Raw genomic sequence first — 12492 nt, 5'->3', positions numbered from 1 at the left:
CTGTGAGTTTATCTTCACCCAAGTCACAGTCTTCCAACACAGGGCTCAGGAGGACCAAGGGCCCATCATCAATGTTGACTACAGAGGCAAAGAAAGCACTAAAGTTCTCCACTTTGTCTATGTCTATATTTGTGAGGTGACTGACCTCGTCAAGTAATGGACCAATGTTATCTCTTACCCTCCTTTTGCTATTAACATATTTTAAAATGGCCTTTTTGTTGTCCTTCACAATGCTGGCCAGCTTGGACTCTAATCAAGTTTTGACAGTAAAATTTTCTCCCTACGGTGGCAAACAGCATCTTTGTCATCCTTCCGTGTTGCCTGTCCTTGCTTCCAATATCTGTACACTTTCCTTTTCTGGCTAACTTTTAGAAGAAGATCCCTGCTCAGCCAAGTTGGCCTTCTGTCACTTTTGCTTGACTTCCAATGCTTCGGAATTGCCTGCTTCTGCACTCTTAAGTCATGGTCTTCCAAATCAGAGGACTGGGCTGCTCAAGGTCTATCATTAATGTTAAAGACTGAGACAAAAAAGCGCATTAAATGCCTCCATCTTTTCTTCATCCTGATTTGTCAGGTGACCATCTTCATCAAGTATCAGTCCAGTGTTTTCCTTAGACCTCTTCTTGCTATTAACATAACTTAGAAAACCTCTTGTTGACTGGCACAATGCTGGCCAGTTTCAACTCTACTTGAGCTTTTTCAATATTACTAATTTAGCATAAATCTCTGTTGAAAAAAAAATCCTTCTTCTTCACCCTCCCATATAGCCTATTTTCCAAGATATGCAGGGAGTTGGGGACACATGGGGACATATATTTCTAATATAATTATGTCTGAAATCAGTGATTAAGTTTATGAGTTGATAAATTGTAACATAGTAGATTTATATTGTTACCACTTCTGTTATCTGGTAACTGATGTTTAGTAAATAACTGCTGATCTTTTTATCTCAATTGTCCTCTCTGTTAGCTAAAAATGATGGCTAAAAATGGTGACTTTCTTTGTAAAATGCCGTGAGAAAAAATATACAATAGTAGACTGTTAACTAATGTAATATTAAATGCATTTTGTTTCCTAAATTCATACTGAAATTAAATGCTCAATCATTTATACTTTTATTTATTCTAACACTGGAAAGCATTAAGTACCTCATCTCCTATTCTGAGCTTCCTTTGTCTTTGTCGCGGGTTACACTCAGTCCTACTCAGTTCCTTTGTTGAGGTGATGGGTGGCACAGAAAGTCTGGATCCATCTCTGCTCCTGGCTTCTTGTTTTCCACTGTTCCAGCATGCATTGCCCACAGCTGCAGTCCATCAGGCCTGTTGCTGCCCTGGAGTGGGTCACCCACATCCACAGCCCCTCAGGGGTATCTGCATCCCAGGGTCGGTCATCCATGGACCATGGTCCCTTAGGGCTTTCCGGTGGCACGAAGTGATTCCTTCCATGAGTGTATCTCTATCTGTGTCCTCAGAGACATCCTCCCCCATGTCTCCTTCATGTCTCCTCTGTTTTGTCTATCGTCCCAACAGCTTCCACCCAAATATGTTCGAGCAGCAGTGCTAGGTTCTCTTCAGACTGGCAGCAGATTCAGCAGACTATGGGTTGTTCAGGTTCATTTCTGGAGCAGCTCCTGGCTTCTTCCACATGGTTCACTCTCAGGTACCCTGCCACCAAGACCCTGCCAGGTACGACCACAAGACAGAAACTCATATAAATGTTTTATTTTTGAACAATACATCTACAGAACTTAAAGCTAAAGGAGATTATGAGAATAGTTTTCCTCACCTCTCTGGGCCATTTTTTGATGTCTTTTCTGAGGGACTGGATTATTTCCATTTGACCGCAGACTGACAGGTTGGACAGCTTGTCCACACTTTCATAAGGTATGATTATTAAATGTCTGCATGAATTGCCTCCTTCTGGCAGGTTTCATCTCACTTCTTGCTAACATTGCTGTGTTTTTCTCACTTATGATTATTGGAAATGAAATTGAAAATACAAGGTTAAAAAGGGAAATAGTAAATTACACATACAATAAACATCGGGGAAGTGAGCAAAGGTAATAAATTAAATACAAAGAAATGATACAAGTAATTTGATCAATTAATATGTACAACTGTGCTTCTGTAAAGATGTCCAATATATTCCAGAATGGAAAATCAATCATCTACAAAAATAATACATTATAAAATTTCCACAATTGTGATAAAGGTACTAGACTTTTTTTTTTTTAATTGGTGCAGAATTTAAAAAATATCCTTTTTACAAATTCCAGATGGGCATATATTATTGGACCAGGAAATGAAAAACAATTTGTTAGGGAATAAGAAAGACCCACTGCATTCACAATCAAGAAGCAATTCCTTGTCTCCACAAATTGAGCCACTTTGTTCATGGTTGCGAAATACTTGCTTAATTGATTTCACAAGACAAACCATGAAGCACTTCATAAATGTGCCACAAGGACTATTTTGTTAGGACTCTGTAGCAGTGTTTTGGTCTTTATCCATTTTAAACCACAATAGCACAGAAAATATGTCATATTTTTATCACTGATGTCTTCTTACAAATATTTTTACAAATATTTATTTATTTTTACAAATATTCAGGAATTTATTCAGAGCTGAAAAAACACTGTGTTAGAATGGTCGCAGCCTGCCATGCCAATATACTCTCAAAGAGTCTGGTTAGCAGGATTTCACATGACTACAAAGGAGGGAAAGGCCTGAATGAATTCTTTATAAATTTTAGGTACTTAACTTGGGCTCCAACATAAGGGTCACAATTGCGCTTCTTTAACATTTGAATAGCATCTTCAGAGAATGGTTTGGTCATAGGGGTTAAATCAGATGAGACTGATGTAAGCGAGGCACAGAGACCAGTCTTCATGATAGAAGTAGTCAGGTTGGAGCCTGAATGTAGCAGGGCACTGCAAGGCCATCTGAAAACTCCAGGTCACTACAGGCTGAAGCTTTGGTAAAGATTTCTATGGAGTACACATTTGGTACCAATGGGTTTCGTTTCCTTTTCGTTTCCTTTTCAAAAGGAAAATATGTAACGTAAATTATCAGGTTTTTATACCTGAAATATCCTTACACATACAGTTTGCCTGTATGTTGGTATCCTGTATTTCCTGAAATATCTGGGTAACTTGGCTATTGTTCAGATAAATAAGAATTTGTACAAACCAAATAAAAATTTATAAAAATATTTGTAAGAAGACATAAGTGATAAAAATATGACATATTTTCTGTGCTATTGTGGTTTAAAATGGATAAAACTAGATACAGGTGCAAAAACATGATGAAGAAAATACATGTATTCAAATGTAAATTTAAAAAATCATGTAATAGTATAATTAATATTAATTGAGAGAAAATAGAAGATTGTTAGCCAGGTTCTTCAGTTTCTCTTAAACTGAGCATTCAAACATTATCACACTAATTCTGTGTATTTTCAGTGTAAAAAATAATTTTTCAGAAATTTTGTAACTGGTGATTAATCCTGATGTATTTACTAAACCTTAAATCATTCATGAATAATAAGTAAATTAGGTCAAGCTCTCTCTCATACAGTTATTTAATTCCCTCATTTTGCTGACATTGCATCACGTAACAACCGAGTATCTTGAGGAATTTCAAACTATGATTGTCGGTGTTTCTGCAAAGGCTAACTGTCTCAGTCATGTCTGTGCTATATGCCAAGACATCTGAAGGTGCAAAATAGGATAAAGTTAACCATCTCTATTTTCCGTTTCAATGTTTGAAGTCATCAAACTGACCAGTATGTTCAGCATGAGAAGAAAAAGTTTTTCTGCCAAGGGAGCTGGAATAACAGCTGTGTTCAGATAAACTGACACTACATGAAGAAAAGAGTAATAACAAGAAGAAACTAAAAGCACATGTCACAACAGTACTTCAACATTATTGGATTTTTTTTTTAAAGAACAACAAGCACTGGGAACAGACATCAGAGTCCATGTCTCTCCTTTCCACAGCAAGAGCTATAACTAGTGGGCTATAGAGTAAAACTCTCTTGTTCAAGTCCAATAAATCTTAAATTGTTTTCTGCAAAGAAACTGCCTTCAGCGGACTAGCTTGATAATGCTACAATAAGAGAGCAACTCAAGGTAAATTTTTTTAGAAGTTGGGAGATATGAATGTTGATTCTTTAAAAGAAGAAAACGATACCTTGGAATCGGTAGGACTAGACTGGTATGTTACCAGGGAAAGATTCTGCTTCTCCAGTATGTGTTCTCCTTGTCTTTTAAATATTTATGCTGTTGTTACTGCTCCTAAAGGTCAAAATGTCTCGTTCATGGAAATCTTTGATTTCCTGGCAACTTGGTATTCTGTCTTATAGCTACAGTCATGTCAGTTCATGGATTCAGTTCAGATTCTGTGGAGGCATATGATGCACTGGCTGAAGTATATAATGTTATGGAATGCAAATATATAGAATCCACAGAATTGACAATTCCTTGTGTGGAGATATTTGGGTAAATGCATATAGAGTAAAAATTAAAATGTCTTGCATAAAATATTTACAATTCTGTACAGCATGAGGTTTTAAAAATACTACATGTGAATATTCTGCCCTTCAATATCGAGTTCAAAGGTATTGGCTTGAACTGAGTATCTACATTTTTTCCACTGCAATCACTAGAATGAAGATGTAAATGCAACTGAGTAAGTAATGTAAAAGTGGCAAGCAATTAAGAAATTGACATATGAACAAATTAAGAAACAAATCGTGACAAATAAACCAATTGGTACGCTGGAAAACTGACAAATTGGCAAATAGCTTGGTAAGAAGGAAGACATGCTTGAAGTTTATTAGAAAGGGCAGCTTAGCTACTCTAGATTGGAAAAATTGATTCAAGGTCCTTTCAAGCACTGGGTACTAGTCTTTCACTGAGATATGAATAAGAAAAGGAGTAATGTCTAAGACTAGGATTAGAGGCCTGGACATTCTATAATCAAGTCACGTGAGAAGTATTAGCCACAAACTTGGTAGTCTTTGGGCAAAAAGCTACTACTTTGTCTTTACTACACATAGTATTTAGATAAAGACAAATAACTACCCCACACTTCAATATGTGATAGCTAGATGGTAGACTGGATATCATAAGTAGCTACTTTGTGGAGTATGCAATGATGCTTTACAGATGCAAAAGACTGCTTTACAGAAAAAGCTTGCCCTCTGCCAGCAACCTTTGGGCATCATCCCAAGCCCACACAGTAGAATTTGGAGAGAATGTGATTCACATCACCTTTTATTCTACATTGCAAGTTTTATTATAAATTGTATGGTTATTTGCCCACGTGGTGGGTTGATCTTGGCTGACTGCCAGACGCCACCAAGCTGCTCTCTCACTCCTCCTGCTCAACAGGACAGGGAGAGAAGATAAGGTGGACAACCTAATGGATTGAGATGACAGGGAGGTCACTTATCAGTTACAGGCACTGGCAAAACAGACTCGACTTGGGGAAAATTAATTGAATTTTTTTAAAAAATAGAGTAAGATGGTGAGAAATAAAGGTAAAACTAAAACCACCTTGCCCTCACCCACCCTTTTGCCAAGGTTCAACTTCATTCCTTAATTCCTGACTTCTCTACCCCTCCCTTCCCTGCCCCTAGCAATGCAGGGGGGATGGGGAATGATGGTTGCAATCGAGCAACAGCAGCTCCTCTCTGCTGCTCCTTCCTCCTTGTACATTTCCTCTGCTCCAGGATGGGTTCCTTCCCACAGGATGCAGTCCTTCTGAAACTTCACCAAAATGGACTCTTCTCATGGGCTGCTGTCCTTCAAGAACTGATCCAGTGTAGGTCCTTCCCATATGGTATAGTCCTTCAGGAACACACCATTTCATTGTGGGTCCCACACAGGCCACAGCTCCTGCCAGGAATCTGCTCCTGTGCGGACGCTTGATGGGCTGCAGCTTCCTTCAGCGCATGTCTATCTGCTGTGGCATGGTGTTCTCCACAACTGCAGTGTGACTTAATCTGCTCCAGTGTAGTCCTCCATGAGCTGCAAGGGGCCCACCTGTGTCACCATGGTCTTCTCTAAAGGCTACAGGGGAATCTCTGCTCTGGTGCATGAAGCATTTTCTCCCCCTCCTTCTTTGCTGACCTTGGTGCCTGCAGGGCTGTTTCTCTTACGTTCTCCTTGCTCCCCTCTCTCACAGCTGCTGTGCATTGTTTTTTACCCTTTCTTAAATACGCTGTCACAGAGACACCACTAGCAGCCCCCAGCCTCGTCAGACAGAAGCCACCCCCCAGCACCCCTACTACCAAAACTTTCCCATGTAAACCCAATACAGCCTAAAGTCACCCAGCCATCCCACCATAGCTGGAAAAATACTGCATGACTCTCAAGGGAGATGTTTGCTCCAGGTACTACATCCCACCAAGGCCTCTGGGCTTTAGCAACATTTACTATCCTGGCTCTACTTCATTCAAAAACTGCATATCACCATAAACAAATTGAAAGATGTGTCTTGAAAAAAAATACATTACCCAAGGGAAAGATATGATCTGCAGTTAACGCAGATGAGTGGGTTCGGTTTAGTAAGAGAGAGATACTGTTTAAATATTGGAATGGACATCATCTAAAAAGACCAAAACTAAGTGCAGCCATCACTTCATATATTTTTTTTCGTTTTTCCTTTGTAAAATTTATTTCAATTATGCCTTGTCAGAAAAAAAAATCATCAAGTTTAAAAGGAAGATGAAAGTGTAAAATGTGTAGAGAAAAAAAAGTCACAAGAAGGTATGTCATAAAAAAAGGAACGACAGATATTCAGAGGAAGAAAATATATCTAAACCTCATCTTTTCTCTGTCACAACCTTCTTAGAAAAGTATACTAGAAAAAAAGAATCACATCAGGAGGATATACCTCTTATTTCTCTGGAAAGAAAAATTTTGATTAGTTCATGAAATAAGTCAAGAGACTCTTGTTACCACCTCCCGCTAGTGGCACAGTTGCACAAAAGCAAGCAGAAGTAAGAACTGTGTAATCCAATGTGTTAGATGACCTCCAGGGCAGTACTGGGAGATAAAGCAGATCTAGTCTCACACTTACTACTTTCTGATCTATGTTTGGGTGACTGAAGCAGTTTCTGAGAAGAACACAAATATTCAGTAAAAAATATCATATTGCAAACCCTGGATATTCTAAAGTAGTAAATGCACTGCAAACAAAATTTGAAATGGATTTTAGAAAAACTAAAACCAGTCTGAAAACACTACTCCATAACAGTACTCCCAGTTTCATGGCTTTTTCATGCCTTCATGATAATTACCTAAACTAGACAGAAATGGAGATACCTACAGTCAGGTGATGCAATGTATTGCTACAATATCTTACTTTTAAGGCCTGGTCTCCTGCTCTCTATCCCATTGGGAAAGTAAGAGAATTCCAAAAGCAGAAGCAAAAATGCTGAATGGGGAGCTGTTTTAGCTTGCCAGGAAGAAAAGCTGAACACAAAGAATAAACCCAGCAAGACAAGCCCTGTGAATTCTCTTTGTTCATCGTCTCTGCAAAGCAACTTGTATCAAAGTCCTGAGGGCACTAGTGGGCTTTAGTGGCCCTGAGAAGCCTCACCTTAGGACCCTCACATCCACATCCGTCGATCTGGGAGCCCCATTTCAGCTCAGCCTAGGTCCATCAGTCTCTGTTGGAGATAGGCTGTAGGTTTACCAGCCTTCAGCTCCAGCTGCGTTGCAGCCACACCTGGGTCTGGCCCGGCCTTGGGCACTGCCAACTCTGACCCCAAATCATGAGCAGACATCTGAGCCCGGCCACCCAGGGGCTATGTCTGACACTGGGTACCCTCACCAGGCCTGATCCTGACTCCTACCCACGGGACAATATCCCAGCTTGGCCCATGCTATGCCCTGATGGTCTGACACCCTCAGTTTCTAAGTCCTCAAAAGCGTACATATTTTAAATAAATTTAGGCTAGAGTAGAATACACTGAGTTCCTGTCAAGCACTTTATCTCCAAATAAGAAAATAACCTAATCATGAAGTCTAAATGTTCAGCTACTAAAAAATGGGACAATTGAGAAGGAGGGAAACAATATGATTATTGTTTCATTAGTGCACAATAGAGTGATGAAAGCTGGGATTTGGTCTCTGTCTGGGTGCCTGACTGTAATACTTAAATATTTAACAATCGTACTAGTTGGCAACTTATCATCCTAAATAAACGTCTGTCCCAGGAGTCAGAACCTTATTTCAATTGGTCCAGGAGGTATTTGGATTAATTATATCGAAGTCAATGAAAGCATTTTAATTATTGCTTGTCTAATTGAAGTAACAGTCTTCCCTTAGAAACAAGCCATAAATATAAAGAAAATCTATTAAATGAACAAGACCAAAAAAGGATCTAATTTCTTCAAGGGTTTCAGTCTACAGTTGCTCTTCTATGATACTTTCTATTCTCATATGAGCCTCAAGAAAAAAAAAAAAAAGCATTGTGTTTTTAAATCATTCTAGAGAAAAAGCTTGTAGTTTATGTGAATAAATGTTAATCATAGCATTGTCATAGCATTAACCACAGGTATGAACTCTTCTTGGCTTGAGGAGTAGAAAAAGCACAACCATAGTGAAATATTAACGACCAGCTTATACACTTCCCTGAATAGAGATATCCTCCTTTCCTTTTTTTTTTTTTTTCCTTTCCCCAAAATTGTATCACTCAGTGGGGAAAAAGCCACCAAATTCAGTGAGCTAGCAAAAGCGCAAACAAGAGCATGTTACCAGAATAGTAACCTGCATTTTGTCTTGGTACATAGTCTTCATACTTGTTCTCTAAAAAAATTTAATGCAAATTATATAAACTATTATAATAAAAATCCTGGAATCTAACGTTTTCAGTTGTACAGTAACCGTTCTGATTTTCAGCAACTCATTATCTTTGTTGAACTGTGATGGAGCAGCAACAAAACCACTCTTTCTGCGTATTTTGAGATGAGTGAGTACCGTTCACCTCTCTGAAACAATAGTTTCCTTGCATTTATACTGAAAAAAAAGTATCAAAGGGACAGAGATGCATGACTCTACAGCCCTGTAAGATAATAAACAGCCCTAAGAAAAGGATAGCACTTCAGAAACACTCTGACCATGTGTTCTACTGATAAGTGGTTAAAAATACACTGGCATTAACTGCGTTAATTGTTGATACTGTGTGCTTCAGACCCCATTCCACATTGTTTCTCGAGTGTAGCACAGGTGCCTAACACAGTACTCCGAGTTCTTTTCCAGGGTCCTGTTTTCTAAAAGTTTCAGCATCTAACTTTTAAATGAACAAGTTCCTTTTGGGATCTGACTCTTTAAGACAGAAAGAATCTTTCTGTATTTAAAACAAAAAGGCGTACCCTATTCTTCATACTTACTTTGATCTTCATCAACTTTATCAACATCTCTGCAATAACTGAAATCATTGCAAGGTCTGCCTTCGGCTTCGGTGGGACAAGAAGGCTGGTTTTGTTTGCAGTGATATCCAGAATTAAGGAGACACTTTGCCTTTCAGCTAAATTGTTTTATTTTTTCTGGGAGATGTCCCAGTTAAGCAAATACTCCAATGAAATGTGTCCCATTTAAATGGAGATGGCAGTATTTCGACTTTCATACAGAGTAAGAGTAACAAATGCAATACAGAAATAATGTCCAAGAAACTGTTTAGTCTTCTAGATGAATGCAACACTTTTATTCTCTTATTCAACTATCTTTTATTAGGTTAACTTGTTCAGAACTGAATATACATTCCTGACAGAAGCTTGTATATTTTCCAGTGTTTCCTTGACTGTAAGACCAAGTTATTTGCCCTTTCCGATAACTCTTTTGTGTTAACTGCCAAGCAGTTATTGATGACTTTTTTGAAACTGCCATTGCAAGAACTGTAATGAATAGCTCTTTTGCAAGGTCGTAGATCAACTCAAAGATCTCCGTTTATAAAGACTGTTTAAATCTATCATTAACATACTAGGTTGCCTAAGAATCATGCCCTCTATGCATTTTTACCCTCTGTCCTTTAACTTATGAGCTTTCATTATTGTCAGAAAACATAGGAAAACGCATTTTGAAAAATCAGCCTTGATAACTCCTGGTGATAAAAAAGACAAACAGGTCACAGAAGAAAAGTGTGTGCAAACCTCAATTTGCATTATCGACTGCCACTGTCTCAGAAGACCCACTTTAAAGTGACCGACAGCTTTTTTTCCTGGTAGCAGTATGTAAATGAGCAGAGTATTGAGGTTATACACTAGTTTCACCTCACACAAAGTCAAATGTCATTGCACAGTATGTCAGGAAGAGCAGATCGGTACAAGTTGTCCTTTTCACCTATATACAGTCCTCAAGGATTTATAATTGAAGTGACTTTAGAGCTCGCCAATGGCTGCAAGTGTATATACAAGATATTCCTTGTAATAGGCTTCAAAAGGAATGTGTTAGATTTGATGATTTCTTTCTTCTAGGGTTTCTCTGATTTACTAAATAAACAAAACCAAACAAAAAAGAGCTCCCAAAACTTTACCTATCAGAAAAAGCAAATGAAAACACTTTGAGGAATTCACAATATTCTTGCTTCAGCAGTGACTCAAGGAACAAACTGTATAATCATCATGGTAGTATAAAGCCTTTCTATTTTTCCACATTACTGTTGACTACTCTAGAAGAAAAAAGGGATGTCAAGATGAAAGAGTCTGTGGAAGGGAAGCAAACAGAATAAGCAGAATCTTTTTAAGGATGAGGGGAAGGAAGAGTGGACTGTTAGATTTCTCTTTTGAAAGAGCAGCAAACTGCCAGAAGTTGGTTATTATAATGCTGATCCCATCCCTGGTGGCCTATGTACAGTAGCTTCTCCTTTGTTACTGAAATATTTTGCTCTCCTTCTACTCTTTTAAGAGAACATGATTCACATGTCTATGAATGACAGATGAAAGAAGAGGTGAGAATGCTGGGAGTGTAATAGGAGAAATGGCATTTTGAATTGCTGCAAATATCTTGGCTCTTGAGACACAGAATCACACAGAATCACAGACTGATTGGGGTTGGAAGGGACCTCTGGAGATCATCTAGTCCAACCCATACCATAGGACCAGATACTCTAACTGGACACACTGTCTAGCCACAGGCACACTATTACAAAATACCATTTCCATATTTAGGAGTCAAAATCATGCACGTTTCTGGCCCTCATAATTCATCCTGTACATTCAGACCTGACCTCAACCCTGAATTGACAGAACCTATTCTAGAAGCCAAACTCTTCATGCTAGCCCTATGTCCTCAAAGATCGTTTGTCTTTAGACACTTATCAACAGATTAAGAACATTCAGTCACTGGTTTACACTGCAACTGTACTACATTAAGTTGAGTAGCTCTTGTGGTTTACTTCCTACCACTAGGCTTCAGCTAAGAAGTATATGCTCAGTTGATGCACCAGGGCGGCAGGTGACTTTTCACTTCTGATCATAGTACACACATGTTTGTAGGCTAGCTTATAGAATCATAGAATAGTTTGGGTTGGAAGTTACCTTCAAAGGTCATCTAGTCCAATGCCCCTGCAATGAGTAGGGACATCTTCAATTAGATCAGGTTACTCAGAGCCACGTCCAGTCTGGCCTTGTGCGCTAGCTAGCTTGTGGGTTAACTTCTTTTATTCCTGTGCTCAAAGTGACTGTATTTGCAGAGGAGCAACTTTAGAAAGGCTGCCATTCTTGGTCAACATAATCATTTAGACTGGAGTGGAAAGATCTGCCCAGGAGAGCAACGAAGTGATCCAATAGCAGTCTACAATGGCTTGAAGGTCAGTTACATGGGTTGTTCACCCAAGCCCTTTTCAACAGAAGCAGGCAATATACTAAGGACCCACGGCCAGAAGTTGCAGAATCAACTTATCTTGATTACTCATTTTGATCACTGTGGAAAACTTTTTGCATTAGGAGGTAAGTGCAATGTAAAACCAGGTTGTGCAGAGAGGTTTTGTAATCTCTACTCTTGAAGAGTTTCAAGGACACTGTTAGACAAATCTGTGGATGATCTGACACAGTGTCTGTGGCAGTTCTGATTCTAGCAAGTGGCTGGACTAGATGTCTTCCAGAAGTCCTTTCCAATGAATACTTATATGATTTTGCAAGTGTTGAGTCATAGTTCAGAAAAAAACTCACATCAGGAAATATTCTTAATTGGCTGTTTAGTTGTAGCTGCTCTGGGTTTGGTGACCTATTTTGTTTGTATTTTCTTGTCATTTATGAGTTGGGTTTTTTGAGACAAAGAGGTGATTCTGAGGCAGGTACAAAAAATGCGGTTATGATAAAGGCTTTCGTGAATATGCACCACATGGATCTGTGGTGCTCTGGAGATGTCCTAGAACCTTCAATGTACAGGCAAATGATCATTCAAGCTGAAGGCAGCCTTCAGGTGCCCTACAGTAAAGCACGTTCAGTGTAAATGATAAGATCAAGTTTTCTTCTCTTCTA

The sequence above is a fragment of the Caloenas nicobarica genome, chromosome 1, assembly GCF_036013445.1.
Source record: "Caloenas nicobarica isolate bCalNic1 chromosome 1, bCalNic1.hap1, whole genome shotgun sequence".
Lineage (NCBI taxonomy): Eukaryota > Metazoa > Chordata > Aves > Columbiformes > Columbidae > Caloenas > Caloenas nicobarica.
This window is presented reverse-complemented; position numbering follows the sequence as displayed.